Source organism: Lampris incognitus, chromosome 9, assembly GCF_029633865.1.
Source record: "Lampris incognitus isolate fLamInc1 chromosome 9, fLamInc1.hap2, whole genome shotgun sequence".
NCBI lineage: Eukaryota > Metazoa > Chordata > Actinopteri > Lampriformes > Lampridae > Lampris > Lampris incognitus.
In genome coordinates this window covers 44,899,674-44,919,381 of record NC_079219.1, presented here as the reverse complement: position 1 = coordinate 44,919,381, position 19,708 = coordinate 44,899,674, and positions in this window count along the sequence as shown.

The following is a 19,708-nucleotide window of genomic DNA, read 5'->3' as shown; positions in this document are numbered from 1 at the left end:
CGAGTCCCGGCCTTATTTAGTTCACATTTTTACTTTTGGTAAGCTAGCCCGTATTCATAACGCACTAAACCTTTTTATCGCGTTAAACGCCTTTTCTCGACAAGAAAAGCACCATTTCATCAAAAACAAACAAAACAAGAAAAATGAATCTATTCAACAAGTCTGCAACACGTCCTTAAGAGTTGCATGATTTCACACAATGTCAATGTGTAATTTCTCCAGTTCTGATTATTGTTTAGGTTGTTGGTAGCTTGGTCCAATGCCAAAACACAGTGAAATCTTTTTATGGCTTTAAACGCGTTTTCTCCTCGAGAGAAACATGATTTCACTAAAAACGTTATAGTTTAAACATGCCTGTTGTACATGTGTGCAAACACTCAGAGCCTTAAGATAGGGGTTTAACCAATGTGTTTTTTGGTGAGAAACCTTCTATTTCAAGGTTCTGTGCGTTTTCAGACAAGTACAATATGTATTTATAGTATTTCTGAGGAAATCCCTCCTTTTAATGCATTTTCTCGCAGAAAATGAGTCTCTCGCCATGGGAACATGGCTTTTTTTGAAAAAGCATATTCTGGTCGAGAAATCGTGTTTTAAACAATAAAAACTAGTCCCGGCCTTATTTAGTTCACATTTTTACTTTTGGTAAGCTAGCCCGTATTCATAACGCACTAAACCTTTTTATCGCGTTAAACGCCTTTTCTCGACAAGAAAAGCACCATTTCATCAAAAACAAACAAAACAACAAAAATGAATCTATTCAACAAGTCTGCAACACGTCCTTAAGAGTTGCATGATATCACACAATGTCAAAGTGTAATTTCTCCAGTTCTGATCATTGTTTAGGTTGTTGGTAGCTTAGACCAATGCCAAAACACAGTGAAATCTTTTTATGACTTTAAACGCGTTTTCTCCTCGAGAGAAACATGATTTCACTAAAAACGTTATAGTTTAAACATGCCTGTTGTACATGTGTGCAAACACTCAGAGCCTTAAGATAGGGGTTTCACCAATGTGTTTTTTGGTGAGAAACCTTCTATTTCAAGGTTCTGTGCGTTTTCAGACAAGTACAATATGTATTTACAGTGTTTCTGAGGAAATCCCTCCTTTTAATGCATTTTCTCGCAGAAAATGAGTCTCTCGCCATGGGAACATGGCTTTTTTTGAAAAAGCATATTCTGGTCGAGAAATCGTGTTTTAAACAATAAAAACGAGTCCCGGCCTTATTTAGTTCACATTTTTACTTTTGGTAAGCTAGCCCGTATTCATAACGCACTAAACCTTTTTATCGCGTTAAACGCCTTTTCTCGACAAGAAAAGCACCATTTCATCAAAAACAAACAAAACAACAAAAATGAATCTATTCAACAAGTCTGCAACACGTCCTTAAGAGTTGCATGATATCACACAATGTCAAAGTGTAATTTCTCCAGTTCTGATCATTGTTTAGGTTGTTGGTAGCTTAGTCTAATGCCAAAACACAGTGAAATCTTTTTATGGCTTTAAACGCGTTTTCTCCTCGAGAGAAACATGATTTCACTAAAAACGTTATAGTTTAAACATGCCTGTTGTACATGTGTGCAAACACTCAGAGCCTTAAGATAGGGGTTTCACCAATGTGTTTTTTGGTGAGAAACCTTCTATTTCAAGGTTCTGTGCGTTTTCAGACAAGTACAATATGTATTTACAGTGTTTCTGAGGAAATCCCTCCTTTTAATGCATTTTCTCGCAGAAAATGAGTCTCTCGCCATGGGAACATGGCTTTTTTTGAAAAAGCATATTCTGGTCGAGAAATCGTGTTTTAAACAATAAAAACGAGTCCCGGCCTTATTTAGTTCACATTTTTACTTTTGGTAAGCTAGCCCGTATTCATAACGCACTAAACCTTTTTATCGCGTTAAACGCCTTTTCTCGACAAGAAAAGCACCATTTCATCAAAAACAAACAAAACAACAAAAATGAATCTATTCAACAAGTCTGCAACACGTCCTTAAGAGTTGCATGATATCACACAATGTCAAAGTGTAATTTCTCCAGTTCTGATCATTGTTTAGGTTGTTGGTAGCTTAGTCTAATGCCAAAACACAGTGAAATCTTTTTATGGCTTTAAACGCGTTTTCTCCTCGAGAGAAACATGATTTCACTAAAAACGTTATAGTTTAAACATGCCTGTTGTACATGTGTGCAAACACTCAGAGCCTTAAGATAGGGGTTTCACCAATGTGTTTTTTGGTGAGAAACCTTCTATTTCAAGGTTCTGTGCGTTTTCAGACAAGTACAATATGTATTTACAGTGTTTCTGAGGAAATCCCTCCTTTTAATGCATTTTCTCGCAGAAAATGAGTCTCTCGCCATGGGAACATGGCTTTTTTTGAAAAAGCATATTCTGGTCGAGAAATCGTGTTTTAAACAATAAAAACGAGTCCCGGCCTTATTTAGTTCACATTTTTACTTTTGGTAAGCTAGCCCGTATTCATAACGCACTAAACCTTTTTATCGCGTTAAACGCCTTTTCTCGACAAGAAAAGCACCATTTCATCAAAAACAAACAAAACAACAAAAATGAATCTATTCAACAAGTCTGCAACACGTCCTTAAGAGTTGCATGATATCACACAATGTCAAAGTGTAATTTCTCCAGTTCTGATCATTGTTTAGGTTGTTGGTAGCTTAGTCTAATGCCAAAACACAGTGAAATCTTTTTATGGCTTTAAACGCGTTTTCTCCTCGAGAGAAACATGATTTCACTAAAAACGTTATAGTTTAAACATGCCTGTTGTACATGTGTGCAAACACTCAGAGCCTTAAGATAGGGGTTTCACCAATGTGTTTTTTGGTGAGAAACCTTCTATTTCAAGGTTCTGTGCGTTTTCAGACAAGTACAATATGTATTTATAGTATTTCTGAGGAAATCCCTCCTTTTAATGCATTTTCTCGCAGAAAATGAGTCTCTCGCCATGGGAACATGGCTTTTTTTGAAAAAGCATATTCTGGTCGAGAAATCGTGTTTTAAACAATAAAAACTAGTCCCGGCCTTATTTAGTTCACATTTTTACTTTTGGTAAGCTAGCCCGTATTCATAACGCACTAAACCTTTTTATCGCGTTAAACGCCTTTTCTCGACAAGAAAAGCACCATTTCATCAAAAACAAACAAAACAACAAAAATGAATCTATTCAACAAGTCTGCAACACGTCCTTAAGAGTTGCATGATATCACACAATGTCAAAGTGTAATTTCTCCAGTTCTGATCATTGTTTAGGTTGTTGGTAGCTTAGACCAATGCCAAAACACAGTGAAATCTTTTTATGACTTTAAACGCGTTTTCTCCTCGAGAGAAACATGATTTCACTAAAAACGTTATAGTTTAAACATGCCTGTTGTACATGTGTGCAAACACTCAGAGCCTTAAGATAGGGGTTTCACCAATGTGTTTTTTGGTGAGAAACCTTCTATTTCAAGGTTCTGTGCGTTTTCAGACAAGTACAATATGTATTTACAGTGTTTCTGAGGAAATCCCTCCTTTTAATGCATTTTCTCGCAGAAAATGAGTCTCTCGCCATGGGAACATGGCTTTTTTTGAAAAAGCATATTCTGGTCGAGAAATCGTGTTTTAAACAATAAAAACGAGTCCCGGCCTTATTTAGTTCACATTTTTACTTTTGGTAAGCTAGCCCGTATTCATAACGCACTAAACCTTTTTATCGCGTTAAACGCCTTTTCTCGACAAGAAAAGCACCATTTCATCAAAAACAAACAAAACAACAAAAATGAATCTATTCAACAAGTCTGCAACACGTCCTTAAGAGTTGCATGATATCACACAATGTCAAAGTGTAATTTCTCCAGTTCTGATCATTGTTTAGGTTGTTGGTAGCTTAGTCTAATGCCAAAACACAGTGAAATCTTTTTATGGCTTTAAACGCGTTTTCTCCTCGAGAGAAACATGATTTCACTAAAAACGTTATAGTTTAAACATGCCTGTTGTACATGTGTGCAAACACTCAGAGCCTTAAGATAGGGGTTTCACCAATGTGTTTTTTGGTGAGAAACCTTCTATTTCAAGGTTCTGTGCGTTTTCAGACAAGTACAATATGTATTTACAGTGTTTCTGAGGAAATCCCTCCTTTTAATGCATTTTCTCGCAGAAAATGAGTCTCTCGCCATGGGAACATGGCTTTTTTTGAAAAAGCATATTCTGGTCGAGAAATCGTGTTTTAAACAATAAAAACGAGTCCCGGCCTTATTTAGTTCACATTTTTACTTTTGGTAAGCTAGCCCGTATTCATAACGCACTAAACCTTTTTATCGCGTTAAACGCCTTTTCTCGACAAGAAAAGCACCATTTCATCAAAAACAAACAAAACAACAAAAATGAATCTATTCAACAAGTCTGCAACACGTCCTTAAGAGTTGCATGATATCACACAATGTCAAAGTGTAATTTCTCCAGTTCTGATCATTGTTTAGGTTGTTGGTAGCTTAGTCTAATGCCAAAACACAGTGAAATCTTTTTATGGCTTTAAACGCGTTTTCTCCTCGAGAGAAACATGATTTCACTAAAAACGTTATAGTTTAAACATGCCTGTTGTACATGTGTGCAAACACTCAGAGCCTTAAGATAGGGGTTTCACCAATGTGTTTTTTGGTGAGAAACCTTCTATTTCAAGGTTCTGTGCGTTTTCAGACAAGTACAATATGTATTTATAGTGTTTTTGAGGAAATCCCTCCTTTTAATGCATTTTCTCGCAGAAAATGAGTCTCTCGCCATGGGAACATGGCTTTTTTGAAAAAGCATATTCTGGTCGAGAAATCGTGTTTTAAACAATAAAAACGAGTCCCGGCCTTATTTAGTTCACATTTTTACTTTTGGTAAGCTAGCCCGTATTCATAACGCACTAAACCTTTTTATCGCGTTAAACGCCTTTTCTCGACAAGAAAAGCACCATTTCATCAAAAACAAACAAAACAGCAAAAATGAATCTATTCAACAAGTCTGCAACACGTCCTTAAGAGTTGCATGATATCACACAATGTCAAAGTGTAATTTCTCCAGTTCTGATCATTGTTTAGGTTGTTGGTAGCTTGGTCCAATGCCAAAACACAGTGAAATCTTTTTATGGCTTTAAACGCGTTTTCTCCTCGAGAGAAACACGATTTCACTAAAAACGTTATAGTTTAAACATGCCTGTTGTACATGTGTGCAAACACTCAGAGCCTTAAGATAGGGGTTTCACCAATGTGTTTTTTGGTGAGAAACCTTCTATTTCAAGGTTCTGTGCGTTTTCAGACAAGTACAATATGTATTTATAGTATTTCTGAGGAAATCCCTCCTTTTAATGCATTTTCTCGCAGAAAATGAGTCTCTCGCCATGGGAACATGGCTTTTTTTGAAAAAGCATATTCTGGTCGAGAAATCGTGTTTTAAACAAATAAAACTAGTCCCGGCCTTATTTAGTTCACATTTTTACTTTTGGTAAGCTAGCCCGTATTCATAACGCACTAAACCTTTTTATCGCGTTAAACGCCTTTTCTCGACAAGAAAAGCACCATTTCATCAAAAACAAACAAAACAACAAAAATGAATCTATTCAACAAGTCTGCAACACGTCCTTAAGAGTTGCATGATTTCACACAATGTCAATGTGTAATTTCTCCAGTTCTGATTATTGTTTAGGTTGTTGGTAGCTTGGTCCAATGCCAAAACACAGTGAAATCTTTTTATGGCTTTAAACGCGTTTTCTCCTCGAGAGAAACATGATTTCACTAAAAACGTTATAGTTTAAACATGCCTGTTGTACATGTGTGCAAACACTCAGAGCCTTAAGATAGGGGTTTCACCAATGTGTTTTTTGGTGAGAAACCTTCTATTTCAAGGTTCTGTGCGTTTTCAGACAAGTACAATATGTATTTATAGTATTTCTGAGGAAATCCCTCCTTTTAATGCATTTTCTCGCAGAAAATGAGTCTCTCGCCATGGGAACATGGCTTTTTTTGAAAAAGCATATTCTGGTCGAGAAATCGTGTTTTAAACAATAAAAACTAGTCCCGGCCTTATTTAGTTCACATTTTTACTTTTGGTAAGCTAGCCCGTATTCATAACGCACTAAACCTTTTTATCGCGTTAAACGCCTTTTCTCGACAAGAAAAGCACCATTTCATCAAAAACAAACAAAACAACAAAAATGAATCTATTCAACAAGTCTGCAACACGTCCTTAAGAGTTGCATGATATCACACAATGTCAAAGTGTAATTTCTCCAGTTCTGATCATTGTTTAGGTTGTTGGTAGCTTAGACCAATGCCAAAACACAGTGAAATCTTTTTATGACTTTAAACGCGTTTTCTCCTCGAGAGAAACATGATTTCACTAAAAACGTTATAGTTTAAACATGCCTGTTGTACATGTGTGCAAACACTCAGAGCCTTAAGATAGGGGTTTCACCAATGTGTTTTTTGGTGAGAAACCTTCTATTTCAAGGTTCTGTGCGTTTTCAGACAAGTACAATATGTATTTACAGTGTTTCTGAGGAAATCCCTCCTTTTAATGCATTTTCTCGCAGAAAATGAGTCTCTCGCCATGGGAACATGGCTTTTTTTGAAAAAGCATATTCTGGTCGAGAAATCGTGTTTTAAACAATAAAAACGAGTCCCGGCCTTATTTAGTTCACATTTTTACTTTTGGTAAGCTAGCCCGTATTCATAACGCACTAAACCTTTTTATCGCGTTAAACGCCTTTTCTCGACAAGAAAAGCACCATTTCATCAAAAACAAACAAAACAACAAAAATGAATCTATTCAACAAGTCTGCAACACGTCCTTAAGAGTTGCATGATATCACACAATGTCAAAGTGTAATTTCTCCAGTTCTGATCATTGTTTAGGTTGTTGGTAGCTTAGTCTAATGCCAAAACACAGTGAAATCTTTTTATGGCTTTAAACGCGTTTTCTCCTCGAGAGAAACATGATTTCACTAAAAACGTTATAGTTTAAACATGCCTGTTGTACATGTGTGCAAACACTCAGAGCCTTAAGATAGGGGTTTCACCAATGTGTTTTTTGGTGAGAAACCTTCTATTTCAAGGTTCTGTGCGTTTTCAGACAAGTACAATATGTATTTACAGTGTTTCTGAGGAAATCCCTCCTTTTAATGCATTTTCTCGCAGAAAATGAGTCTCTCGCCATGGGAACATGGCTTTTTTTGAAAAAGCATATTCTGGTCGAGAAATCGTGTTTTAAACAATAAAAACGAGTCCCGGCCTTATTTAGTTCACATTTTTACTTTTGGTAAGCTAGCCCGTATTCATAACGCACTAAACCTTTTTATCGCGTTAAACGCCTTTTCTCGACAAGAAAAGCACCATTTCATCAAAAACAAACAAAACAACAAAAATGAATCTATTCAACAAGTCTGCAACACGTCCTTAAGAGTTGCATGATATCACACAATGTCAAAGTGTAATTTCTCCAGTTCTGATCATTGTTTAGGTTGTTGGTAGCTTAGTCTAATGCCAAAACACAGTGAAATCTTTTTATGGCTTTAAACGCGTTTTCTCCTCGAGAGAAACATGATTTCACTAAAAACGTTATAGTTTAAACATGCCTGTTGTACATGTGTGCAAACACTCAGAGCCTTAAGATAGGGGTTTCACCAATGTGTTTTTTGGTGAGAAACCTTCTATTTCAAGGTTCTGTGCGTTTTCAGACAAGTACAATATGTATTTACAGTGTTTCTGAGGAAATCCCTCCTTTTAATGCATTTTCTCGCAGAAAATGAGTCTCTCGCCATGGGAACATGGCTTTTTTTGAAAAAGCATATTCTGGTCGAGAAATCGTGTTTTAAACAATAAAAACGAGTCCCGGCCTTATTTAGTTCACATTTTTACTTTTGGTAAGCTAGCCCGTATTCATAACGCACTAAACCTTTTTATCGCGTTAAACGCCTTTTCTCGACAAGAAAAGCACCATTTCATCAAAAACAAACAAAACAACAAAAATGAATCTATTCAACAAGTCTGCAACACGTCCTTAAGAGTTGCATGATATCACACAATGTCAAAGTGTAATTTCTCCAGTTCTGATCATTGTTTAGGTTGTTGGTAGCTTAGTCTAATGCCAAAACACAGTGAAATCTTTTTATGGCTTTAAACGCGTTTTCTCCTCGAGAGAAACATGATTTCACTAAAAACGTTATAGTTTAAACATGCCTGTTGTACATGTGTGCAAACACTCAGAGCCTTAAGATAGGGGTTTTACCAATGTGTTTTTTGGTGAGAAACCTTCTATTTCAAGGTTCTGTGCGTTTTCAGACAAGTACAATATGTATTTATAGTGTTTTTGAGGAAATCCCTCCTTTTAATGCATTTTCTCGCAGAAAATGAGTCTCTCGCCATGGGAACATGGCTTTTTTGAAAAAGCATATTCTGGTCGAGAAATCGTGTTTTAAACAATGAGAACGACTCCCGGCCTTATTTAGTTCACATTTTTACTTTTGGTAAGCTAGCCCGTATTCATAACGCACTAAACCTTTTTATCGCGTTAAACGCCTTTTCTCGACAAGAAAAGCACCATTTCATCAAAAACAAACAAAACAAGAAAAATGAATCTATTCAACAAGTCTGCAACACGTCCTTAAGAGTTGCATGATATCACACAATGTCAAAGTGTAATTTCTCCAGTTCTGATCATTGTTTAGGTTGTTGGTAGCTTAGACCAATGCCAAAACACAGTGAAATCTTTTTATGACTTTAAACGCGTTTTCTCCTCGAGAGAAACATGATTTCACTAAAAACGTTATAGTTTAAACATGCCTGTTGTACATGTGTGCAAACACTCAGAGCCTTAAGATAGGGGTTTCACCAATGTGTTTTTTGGTGAGAAACCTTCTATTTCAAGGTTCTGTGCGTTTTCAGACAAGTACAATATGTATTTATAGTATTTCTGAGGAAATCCCTCCTTTTAATGCATTTTCTCGCAGAAAATGAGTCTCTCGCCATGGGAACATGGCTTTTTTTGAAAAAGCATATTCTGGTCGAGAAATCGTGTTTTAAACAATAAAAACGAGTCCCGGCCTTATTTAGTTCACATTTTTACTTTTGGTAAGCTAGCCCGTATTCATAACGCACTAAACCTTTTTATCGCGTTAAACGCCTTTTCTCGACAAGAAAAGCACCATTTCATCAAAAACAAACAAAACAAGAAAAATGAATCTATTCAACAAGTCTGCAACACGTCCTTAAGAGTTGCATGATATCACACAATGTCAATGTGTAATTTCTCCAGTTCTGATCATTGTTTAGGTTGTTGGTAGCTTGGTCCAATGCCAAAACACAGTGAAATCTTTTTATGACTTTAAACGCGTTTTCTCCTCGAGAGAAACATGATTTCACTAAAAACGTTATAGTTTAAACATGCCTGTTGTACATGTGTGCAAACACTCAGAGCCTTAAGATAGGGGTTTCACCAATGTGTTTTTTGGTGAGAAACCTTCTATTCCAAGGTTCTGTGCGTTTTCAGACAAGTACAATATGTATTTATAGTGTTTTTGAGGAAATCCCTCCTTTTAATGCATTTTCTCGCAGAAAATGAGTCTCTCGCCATGGGAACATGGCTTTTTTGAAAAAGCATATTCTGGTCGAGAAATCGTGTTTTAAACAATAAAAACGAGTCCCGGCCTTATTTAGTTCACATTTTTACTTTTGGTAAGCTAGCCCGTATTCATAACGCACTAAACCTTTTTATCGCGTTAAACGCCTTTTCTCGACAAGAAAAGCACCATTTCATCAAAAACAAACAAAACAGCAAAAATGAATCTATTCAACAAGTCTGCAACACGTCCTTAAGAGTTGCATGATATCACACAATGTCAAAGTGTAATTTCTCCAGTTCTGATCATTGTTTAGGTTGTTGGTAGCTTGGTCCAATGCCAAAACACAGTGAAATCTTTTTATGGCTTTAAACGCGTTTTCTCCTCGAGAGAAACACGATTTCACTAAAAACGTTATAGTTTAAACATGCCTGTTGTACATGTGTGCAAACACTCAGAGCCTTAAGATAGGGGTTTCACCAATGTGTTTTTTGGTGAGAAACCTTCTATTTCAAGGTTCTGTGCGTTTTCAGACAAGTACAATATGTATTTATAGTATTTCTGAGGAAATCCCTCCTTTTAATGCATTTTCTCGCAGAAAATGAGTCTCTCGCCATGGGAACATGGCTTTTTTTGAAAAAGCATATTCTGGTCGAGAAATCGTGTTTTAAACAAATAAAACTAGTCCCGGCCTTATTTAGTTCACATTTTTACTTTTGGTAAGCTAGCCCGTATTCATAACGCACTAAACCTTTTTATCGCGTTAAACGCCTTTTCTCGACAAGAAAAGCACCATTTCATCAAAAACAAACAAAACAACAAAAATGAATCTATTCAACAAGTCTGCAACACGTCCTTAAGAGTTGCATGATATCACACAATGTCAAAGTGTAATTTCTCCAGTTCTGATCATTGTTTAGGTTGTTGGTAGCTTAGACCAATGCCAAAACACAGTGAAATCTTTTTATGACTTTAAACGCGTTTTCTCCTCGAGAGAAACATGATTTCACTAAAAACGTTATAGTTTAAACATGCCTGTTGTACATGTGTGCAAACACTCAGAGCCTTAAGATAGGGGTTTCACCAATGTGTTTTTTGGTGAGAAACCTTCTATTTCAAGGTTCTGTGCGTTTTCAGACAAGTACAATATGTATTTATAGTATTTCTGAGGAAATCCCTCCTTTTAATGCATTTTTTCGCAGAAAATGAGTCTCTCGCCATGGGAACATGGCTTTTTTTGAAAAAGCATATTCTGGTCGAGAAATCGTGTTTTAAACAATAAAAACGAGTCCCGGCCTTATTTAGTTCACATTTTTACTTTTGGTAAGCTAGCCCGTATTCATAACGCACTAAACCTTTTTATCGCGTTAAACGCCTTTTCTCGACAAGAAAAGCACCATTTCATCAAAAACAAACAAAACAAGAAAAATGAATCTATTCAACAAGTCTGCAACACGTCCTTAAGAGTTGCATGATATCACACAATGTCAATGTGTAATTTCTCCAGTTCTGATCATTGTTTAGGTTGTTGGTAGCTTGGTCCAATGCCAAAACACAGTGAAATCTTTTTATGGCTTTAAACGCGTTTTCTCCTCGAGAGAAACATGATTTCACTAAAAACGTTATAGTTTAAACATGCCTGTTGTACATGTGTGCAAACACTCAGAGCCTTAAGATAGGGGTTTCACCAATGTGTTTTTTGGTGAGAAACCTTCTATTCCAAGGTTCTGTGCGTTTTCAGACAAGTACAATATGTATTTATAGTGTTTCTGAGGAAATCCCTCCTTTTAATGCATTTTCTCGCAGAAAAGGAGTCTCTCGCCATGGGAACATGGCTTTTTTTGAAAAAGCATATTCTGGTCGAGAAATCGTGTTTTAAACAATGAGAACGACTCCCGGCCTTATTTAATTCTCATTTTTACTTTTGGTAAGCTAGCCCGTATTCATAACGCACTAAACCTTTTTATCGCGTTAAACGCCTTTTCGCGACAAGAAAAGCACCATTTCATCAAAAACAAACAAAACAACAAAAATGAATCTATTCAACAAGTCTGCAACACGTCCTTAAGAGTTGCATGATTTCACACAATGTCAATGTGTAATTTCTCCAGTTCTGATCATTGTTTAGGTTGTTGGTAGCTTGGTCCAATGCCAAAACACAGTGAAATCTTTTTATGGCTTTAAACGCGTTTTCTCCTCGAGAGAAAAATGATTTCACTAAAAACGTTATAGTTTAAACATGCCTGTTGTACATGTGTGCAAACACTCAGAGCCTTAAGATAGGGGTTTCACCAATGTGTTTTTTGGTGAGAAACCTTCTATTTCAAGGTTCTGTGCGTTTTCAGACAAGTACAATATGTATTTATAGTGTTTCTGAGGAAATCCCTCCTTTTAATGCATTTCTTGCAGAAAATGAGTCTCTCGCCATGGGAACATGGCTTTTTTTGAAAAAGCATATTCTGGTCGGGAAATCGTGTTTTAAACAATAAAAACGAGTCCCGGCCTTATTTAGTTCACATTTTTACTTTTGGTAAGCTAGCCCGTATTCATAACGCACTAAACCTTTTTATCGCGTTAAACGCCTTTTCTCGACAAGAAAAGCACCATTTCATCAAAAACAAACAAAACAAGAAAAATGAATCTATTCAACAAGTCTGCAACACGTCCTTAAGAGTTGCATGATTTCACACAATGTCAATGTGTAATTTCTCCAGTTCTGATTATTGTTTAGGTTGTTGGTAGCTTGGTCCAATGCCAAAACACAGTGAAATCTTTTTATGGCTTTAAACGCGTTTTCTCCTCGAGAGAAACACGATTTCACTAAAAACGTTATAGTTTAAACATGCCTGTTGTACATGTGTGCAAACACTCAGAGCCTTAAGATAGGGGTTTCACCAATGTGTTTGTTGGTGAGAAACCTTCTATTTCAAGGTTCTGTGCGTTTTCAGACAAGTACAATATGTATTTATAGTATTTCTGAGGAAATCCCTCCTTTTAATGCATTTTCTCGCAGAAAATGAGTCTCTCGCCATGGGAACATGGCTTTTTTTGAAAAAGCATATTCTGGTCGAGAAATCGTGTTTTAAACAAATAAAACTAGTCCCGGCCTTATTTAGTTCACATTTTTACTTTTGGTAAGCTAGCCCGTATTCATAACGCACTAAACCTTTTTATCGCGTTAAACGCCTTTTCTCGACAAGAAAAGCACCATTTCATCAAAAACAAACAAAACAACAAAAATGAATCTATTCAACAAGTCTGCAACACGTCCTTAAGAGTTGCATGATTTCACACAATGTCAATGTGTAATTTCTCCAGTTCTGATTATTGTTTAGGTTGTTGGTAGCTTGGTCCAATGCCAAAACACAGTGAAATCTTTTTATGGCTTTAAACGCGTTTTCTCCTCGAGAGAAACATGATTTCACTAAAAACGTTATAGTTTAAACATGCCTGTTGTACATGTGTGCAAACACTCAGAGCCTTAAGATAGGGGTTTCACCAATGTGTTTTTTGGTGAGAAACCTTCTATTTCAAGGTTCTGTGCGTTTTCAGACAAGTACAATATGTATTTATAGTATTTCTGAGGAAATCCCTCCTTTTAATGCATTTTCTCGCAGAAAATGAGTCTCTCGCCATGGGAACATGGCTTTTTTTGAAAAAGCATATTCTGGTCGAGAAATCGTGTTTTAAACAATAAAAACTAGTCCCGGCCTTATTTAGTTCACATTTTTACTTTTGGTAAGCTAGCCCGTATTCATAACGCACTAAACCTTTTTATCGCGTTAAACGCCTTTTCTCGACAAGAAAAGCACCATTTCATCAAAAACAAACAAAACAACAAAAATGAATCTATTCAACAAGTCTGCAACACGTCCTTAAGAGTTGCATGATATCACACAATGTCAAAGTGTAATTTCTCCAGTTCTGATCATTGTTTAGGTTGTTGGTAGCTTAGACCAATGCCAAAACACAGTGAAATCTTTTTATGACTTTAAACGCGTTTTCTCCTCGAGAGAAACATGATTTCACTAAAAACGTTATAGTTTAAACATGCCTGTTGTACATGTGTGCAAACACTCAGAGCCTTAAGATAGGGGTTTCACCAATGTGTTTTTTGGTGAGAAACCTTCTATTTCAAGGTTCTGTGCGTTTTCAGACAAGTACAATATGTATTTACAGTGTTTCTGAGGAAATCCCTCCTTTTAATGCATTTTCTCGCAGAAAATGAGTCTCTCGCCATGGGAACATGGCTTTTTTTGAAAAAGCATATTCTGGTCGAGAAATCGTGTTTTAAACAATAAAAACGAGTCCCGGCCTTATTTAGTTCACATTTTTACTTTTGGTAAGCTAGCCCGTATTCATAACGCACTAAACCTTTTTATCGCGTTAAACGCCTTTTCTCGACAAGAAAAGCACCATTTCATCAAAAACAAACAAAACAACAAAAATGAATCTATTCAACAAGTCTGCAACACGTCCTTAAGAGTTGCATGATATCACACAATGTCAAAGTGTAATTTCTCCAGTTCTGATCATTGTTTAGGTTGTTGGTAGCTTAGTCTAATGCCAAAACACAGTGAAATCTTTTTATGGCTTTAAACGCGTTTTCTCCTCGAGAGAAACATGATTTCACTAAAAACGTTATAGTTTAAACATGCCTGTTGTACATGTGTGCAAACACTCAGAGCCTTAAGATAGGGGTTTCACCAATGTGTTTTTTGGTGAGAAACCTTCTATTTCAAGGTTCTGTGCGTTTTCAGACAAGTACAATATGTATTTATAGTGTTTTTGAGGAAATCCCTCCTTTTAATGCATTTTCTCGCAGAAAATGAGTCTCTCGCCATGGGAACATGGCTTTTTTGAAAAAGCATATTCTGGTCGAGAAATCGTGTTTTAAACAATAAAAACGAGTCCCGGCCTTATTTAGTTCACATTTTTACTTTTGGTAAGCTAGCCCGTATTCATAACGCACTAAACCTTTTTATCGCGTTAAACGCCTTTTCTCGACAAGAAAAGCACCATTTCATCAAAAACAAACAAAACAGCAAAAATGAATCTATTCAACAAGTCTGCAACACGTCCTTAAGAGTTGCATGATATCACACAATGTCAAAGTGTAATTTCTCCAGTTCTGATCATTGTTTAGGTTGTTGGTAGCTTGGTCCAATGCCAAAACACAGTGAAATCTTTTTATGGCTTTAAACGCGTTTTCTCCTCGAGAGAAACACGATTTCACTAAAAACGTTATAGTTTAAACATGCCTGTTGTACATGTGTGCAAACACTCAGAGCCTTAAGATAGGGGTTTCACCAATGTGTTTTTTGGTGAGAAACCTTCTATTTCAAGGTTCTGTGCGTTTTCAGACAAGTACAATATGTATTTATAGTATTTCTGAGGAAATCCCTCCTTTTAATGCATTTTCTCGCAGAAAATGAGTCTCTCGCCATGGGAACATGGCTTTTTTTGAAAAAGCATATTCTGGTCGAGAAATCGTGTTTTAAACAAATAAAACTAGTCCCGGCCTTATTTAGTTCACATTTTTACTTTTGGTAAGCTAGCCCGTATTCATAACGCACTAAACCTTTTTATCGCGTTAAACGCCTTTTCTCGACAAGAAAAGCACCATTTCATCAAAAACAAACAAAACAACAAAAATGAATCTATTCAACAAGTCTGCAACACGTCCTTAAGAGTTGCATGATATCACACAATGTCAAAGTGTAATTTCTCCAGTTCTGATCATTGTTTAGGTTGTTGGTAGCTTAGACCAATGCCAAAACACAGTGAAATCTTTTTATGACTTTAAACGCGTTTTCTCCTCGAGAGAAACATGATTTCACTAAAAACGTTATAGTTTAAACATGCCTGTTGTACATGTGTGCAAACACTCAGAGCCTTAAGATAGGGGTTCCACCAATGTGTTTGTTGGTGAGAAACCTTCTATTTCAAGGTTCTGTGCGTTTTCAGACAAGTACAATATGTATTTATAGTATTTCTGAGGAAATCCCTCCTTTTAATGCATTTTCTCGCAGAAAATGAGTCTCTCGCCATGGGAACATGGCTTTTTTTGAAAAAGCATATTCTGGTCGAGAAATCGTGTTTTAAACAATAAAAACGAGTCCCGGCCTTATTTAGTTCACATTTTTACTTTTGGTAAGCTAGCCCGTATTCATAACGCACTAAACCTTTTTATCGCGTTAAACGCCTTTTCTCGACAAGAAAAGCACCATTTCATCAAAAACAAACAAAACAAGAAAAATGAATCTATTCAACAAGTCTGCAACACGTCCTTAAGAGTTGCATGATATCACACAATGTCAATGTGTAATTTCTCCAGTTCTGATCATTGTTTAGGTTGTTGGTAGCTTGGTCCAATGCCAAAACACAGTGAAATCTTTTTATGGCTTTAAACGCGTTTTCTCCTCGAGAGAAACATGATTTCACTAAAAACGTTATAGTTTAAACATGCCTGTTGTACATGTGTGCAAACACTCAGAGCCTTAAGATAGGGGTTTCACCAATGTGTTTTTTGGTGAGAAACCTTCTATTCCAAGGTTCTGTGCGTTTTCAGACAAGTACAATATGTATTTATAGTGTTTCTGAGGAAATCCCTCCTTTTAATGCATTTTCTCGCAGAAAAGGAGTCTCTCGCCATGGGAACATGGCTTTTTTTGAAAAAGCATATTCTGGTCGAGAAATCGTGTTTTAAACAATGAGAACGACTCCCGGCCTTATTTAATTCTCATTTTTACTTTTGGTAAGCTAGCCCGTATTCATAACGCACTAAACCTTTTTATCGCGTTAAACGCCTTTTCTCGACAAGAAAAGCACCATTTCATCAAAAACAAACAAAACAACAAAAATGAATCTATTCAACAAGTCTGCAACACGTCCTTAAGAGTTGCATGATTTCACACAATGTCAATGTGTAATTTCTCCAGTTCTGATCATTGTTTAGGTTGTTGGTAGCTTGGTCCAATGCCAAAACACAGTGAAATCTTTTTATGGCTTTAAACGCGTTTTCTCCTCGAGAGAAAAATGATTTCACTAAAAACGTTATAGTTTAAACATGCCTGTTGTACATGTGTGCAAACACTCAGAGCCTTAAGATAGGGGTTTCACCAATGTGTTTTTTGGTGAGAAACCTTCTATTTCAAGGTTCTGTGCGTTTTCAGACAAGTACAATATATATTTATAGTGTTTCTGAGGAAATCCCTCCTTTTAATGCATTTTCTCGCAGAAAATGAGTCTCGCCATGGGAACATGGCTTTTTTGAAAAAGCATATTCTGGTCGAGAAATCGTGTTTTAAACAATGAGAACGACTCCCGGCCTTATTTAGTTCACATTTTTACTTTTGGTAAGCTAGCCCGTATTCATAACGCACTAAACCTTTTTATCGCGTTAAACGCCTTTTCTCGACAAGAAAAGCACAATTTCATCAAAAACAAACAAAACAAGAAAAATGAAACTATTCAACAAGTCTGCAACACGTCCTTAAGAGTTGCATGATTTCACACAATGTCAATGTGTAATTTCTCCAGTTCTGATCATTGTTTAGGTTGTTGGTAGCTTGGTCCAATGCCAAAACACAGTGAAATCTTTTTATGGCTTTAAACGCGTTTTCTCCTCGAGAGAAACATGATTTCACTAAAAACGTTATAGTTTAAACATGCCTGTTGTACATGTGTGCAAACACTCAGAGCCTTAAGATAGGGGTTTCACCAATGTGTATTTTTTGGTGAGAAACCTTCTATTTCAAGGTTCTGTGCGTTTTCAGACAAGTACAATATGTATTTATAGTGTTTCTGAGGAAATCCCTCCTTTTAATGCATTTTCTCGCAGAAAATGAGTCTCTCGCCATGGGAACATGGCTTTTTTTAAAAAAGCATATTCTGGTCGAGAAATCGTGTTTTAAACAATAAAAACGAGTCCCGGCCTTATTTAGTTCACATTTTTACTTTTGGTAAGCTAGCCCGTATTCATAACGCACTAAACTATTTTATCGCGTTAAACGCCTTTTCTCGACAAGAAAAGCACCATTTCATCAAAAACAAACAAAACAAGAAAAATGAATCTATTCAACAAGTCTGCAACACGTCCTTAAGAGTTGCATGATATCACACAATGTCAATGTGTAATTTCTCCAGTTCTGATCATTGTTTAGGTTGTTGGTAGCTTGGTCCAATGCCAAAACACAGTGAAATCTTTTTATGGCTTTAAACGCGTTTTCTCCTCGAGAGAAACATGATTTCACTAAAAACGTTATAGTTTAAACATGCCTGTTGTACATGTGTGCAAACACTCAGAGCCTTAAGATAGGGGTTTCACCAATGTGTTTTTTGGTGAGAAACCTTCTATTCCAAGGTTCTGTGCGTTTTCAGACAAGTACAATATGTATTTATAGTGTTTCTGAGGAAATCCCTCCTTTTAATGCATTTTCTCGCAGAAAATGAGTCTCTCGCCATGGGAACATGGCTTTTTTTGAAAAAGCATATTCTGGTCGAGAAATCGTGTTTTAAACAATGAGAACGACTCCCGGCCTTATTTAATTCTCATTTTTACTTTTGGTAAGCTAGCCCGTATTCATAACGCACTAAACCTTTTTATCGCGTTAAACGCCTTTTCTCGACAAGAAAAGCACCATTTCATCAAAAACAAACAAAACAACAAAAATGAATCTATTCAACAAGTCTGCAACACGTCCTTAAGAGTTGCATGATTTCACACAATGTCAATGTGTAATTTCTCCAGTTCTGATCATTGTTTAGGTTGTTGGTAGCTTGGTCCAATGCCAAAACACAGTGAAATCTTTTTATGGCTTTAAACGCGTTTTCTCCTCGAGAGAAAAATGATTTCACTAAAAACGTTATAGTTTAAACATGCCTGTTGTACATGTGTGCAAACACTCAGAGCCTTAAGATAGGGGTTTCACCAATGTGTTTTTTGGTGAGAAACCTTCTATTTCAAGGTTCTGTGCGTTTTCAGACAAGTACAATATATATTTATAGTGTTTCTGAGGAAATCCCTCCTTTTAATGCATTTTCTCGCAGAAAATGAGTCTCGCCATGGGAACATGGCTTTTTTGAAAAAGCATATTCTGGTCGAGAAATCGTGTTTTAAACAATGAGAACGACTCCCGGCCTTATTTAGTTCACATTTTTACTTTTGGTAAGCTAGCCCGTATTCATAACGCACTAAACCTTTTTATCGCGTTAAACGCCTTTTCTCGACAAGAAAAGCACAATTTCATCAAAAACAAACAAAACAAGAAAAATGAAACTATTCAACAAGTCTGCAACACGTCCTTAAGAGTTGCATGATTTCAAACAATGTCAATGTGTAATTTCTCCAGTTCTGATCATTGTTTAGGTTGTTGGTAGCTTGGTCCAATGCCAAAACACAGTGAAATCTTGTTATGGCTTTAAACGCGTTTTCTCCTCGAGAGAAACATGATTTCACTAAAAACGTTATAGTTTAAACATGCCTGTTGTACATGTGTGCAAACACTCAGAGCCTTAAGATAGGGGTTTCACCAATGTGTTTTTTGGTGAGAAACCTTCTATTTCAAGGTTCTGTGCGTTTTCAGACAAGTACAATATGTATTTATAGTGTTTCTGAGGAAATCCCTCCTTTTAATGCATTTTCTCGCAGAAAATGAGTCTCTCGCCATGGGAACATGGCTTTTTTTGAAAAAGCATATTCTGGTCGAGAAATCGTGTTTTAAACAATAAAAACGAGTCCCGGCCTTATTTAGTTCACATTTTTACTTTTGGTAAGCTAGCCCGTATTCATAACGCACTAAACTATTTTATCGCGTTAAACGCCTTTTCTCGACAAGAAAAGCACCATTTCATCAAAAACAAACAAAACAAGAAAAATGAATCTATTCAACAAGTCTGCAACACGTCCTTAAGAGTTGCATGATATCACACAATGTCAATGTGTAATTTCTCCAGTTCTGATCATTGTTTAGGTTGTTGGTAGCTTGGTCCAATGCCAAAACACAGTGAAATCTTTTTATGGCTTTAAACGCGTTTTCTCCTCGAGAGAAAAATGATTTCACTAAAAACGTTATAGTTTAAACATGCCTGTTGTACATGTGTGCAAACACTCAGAGCCTTAA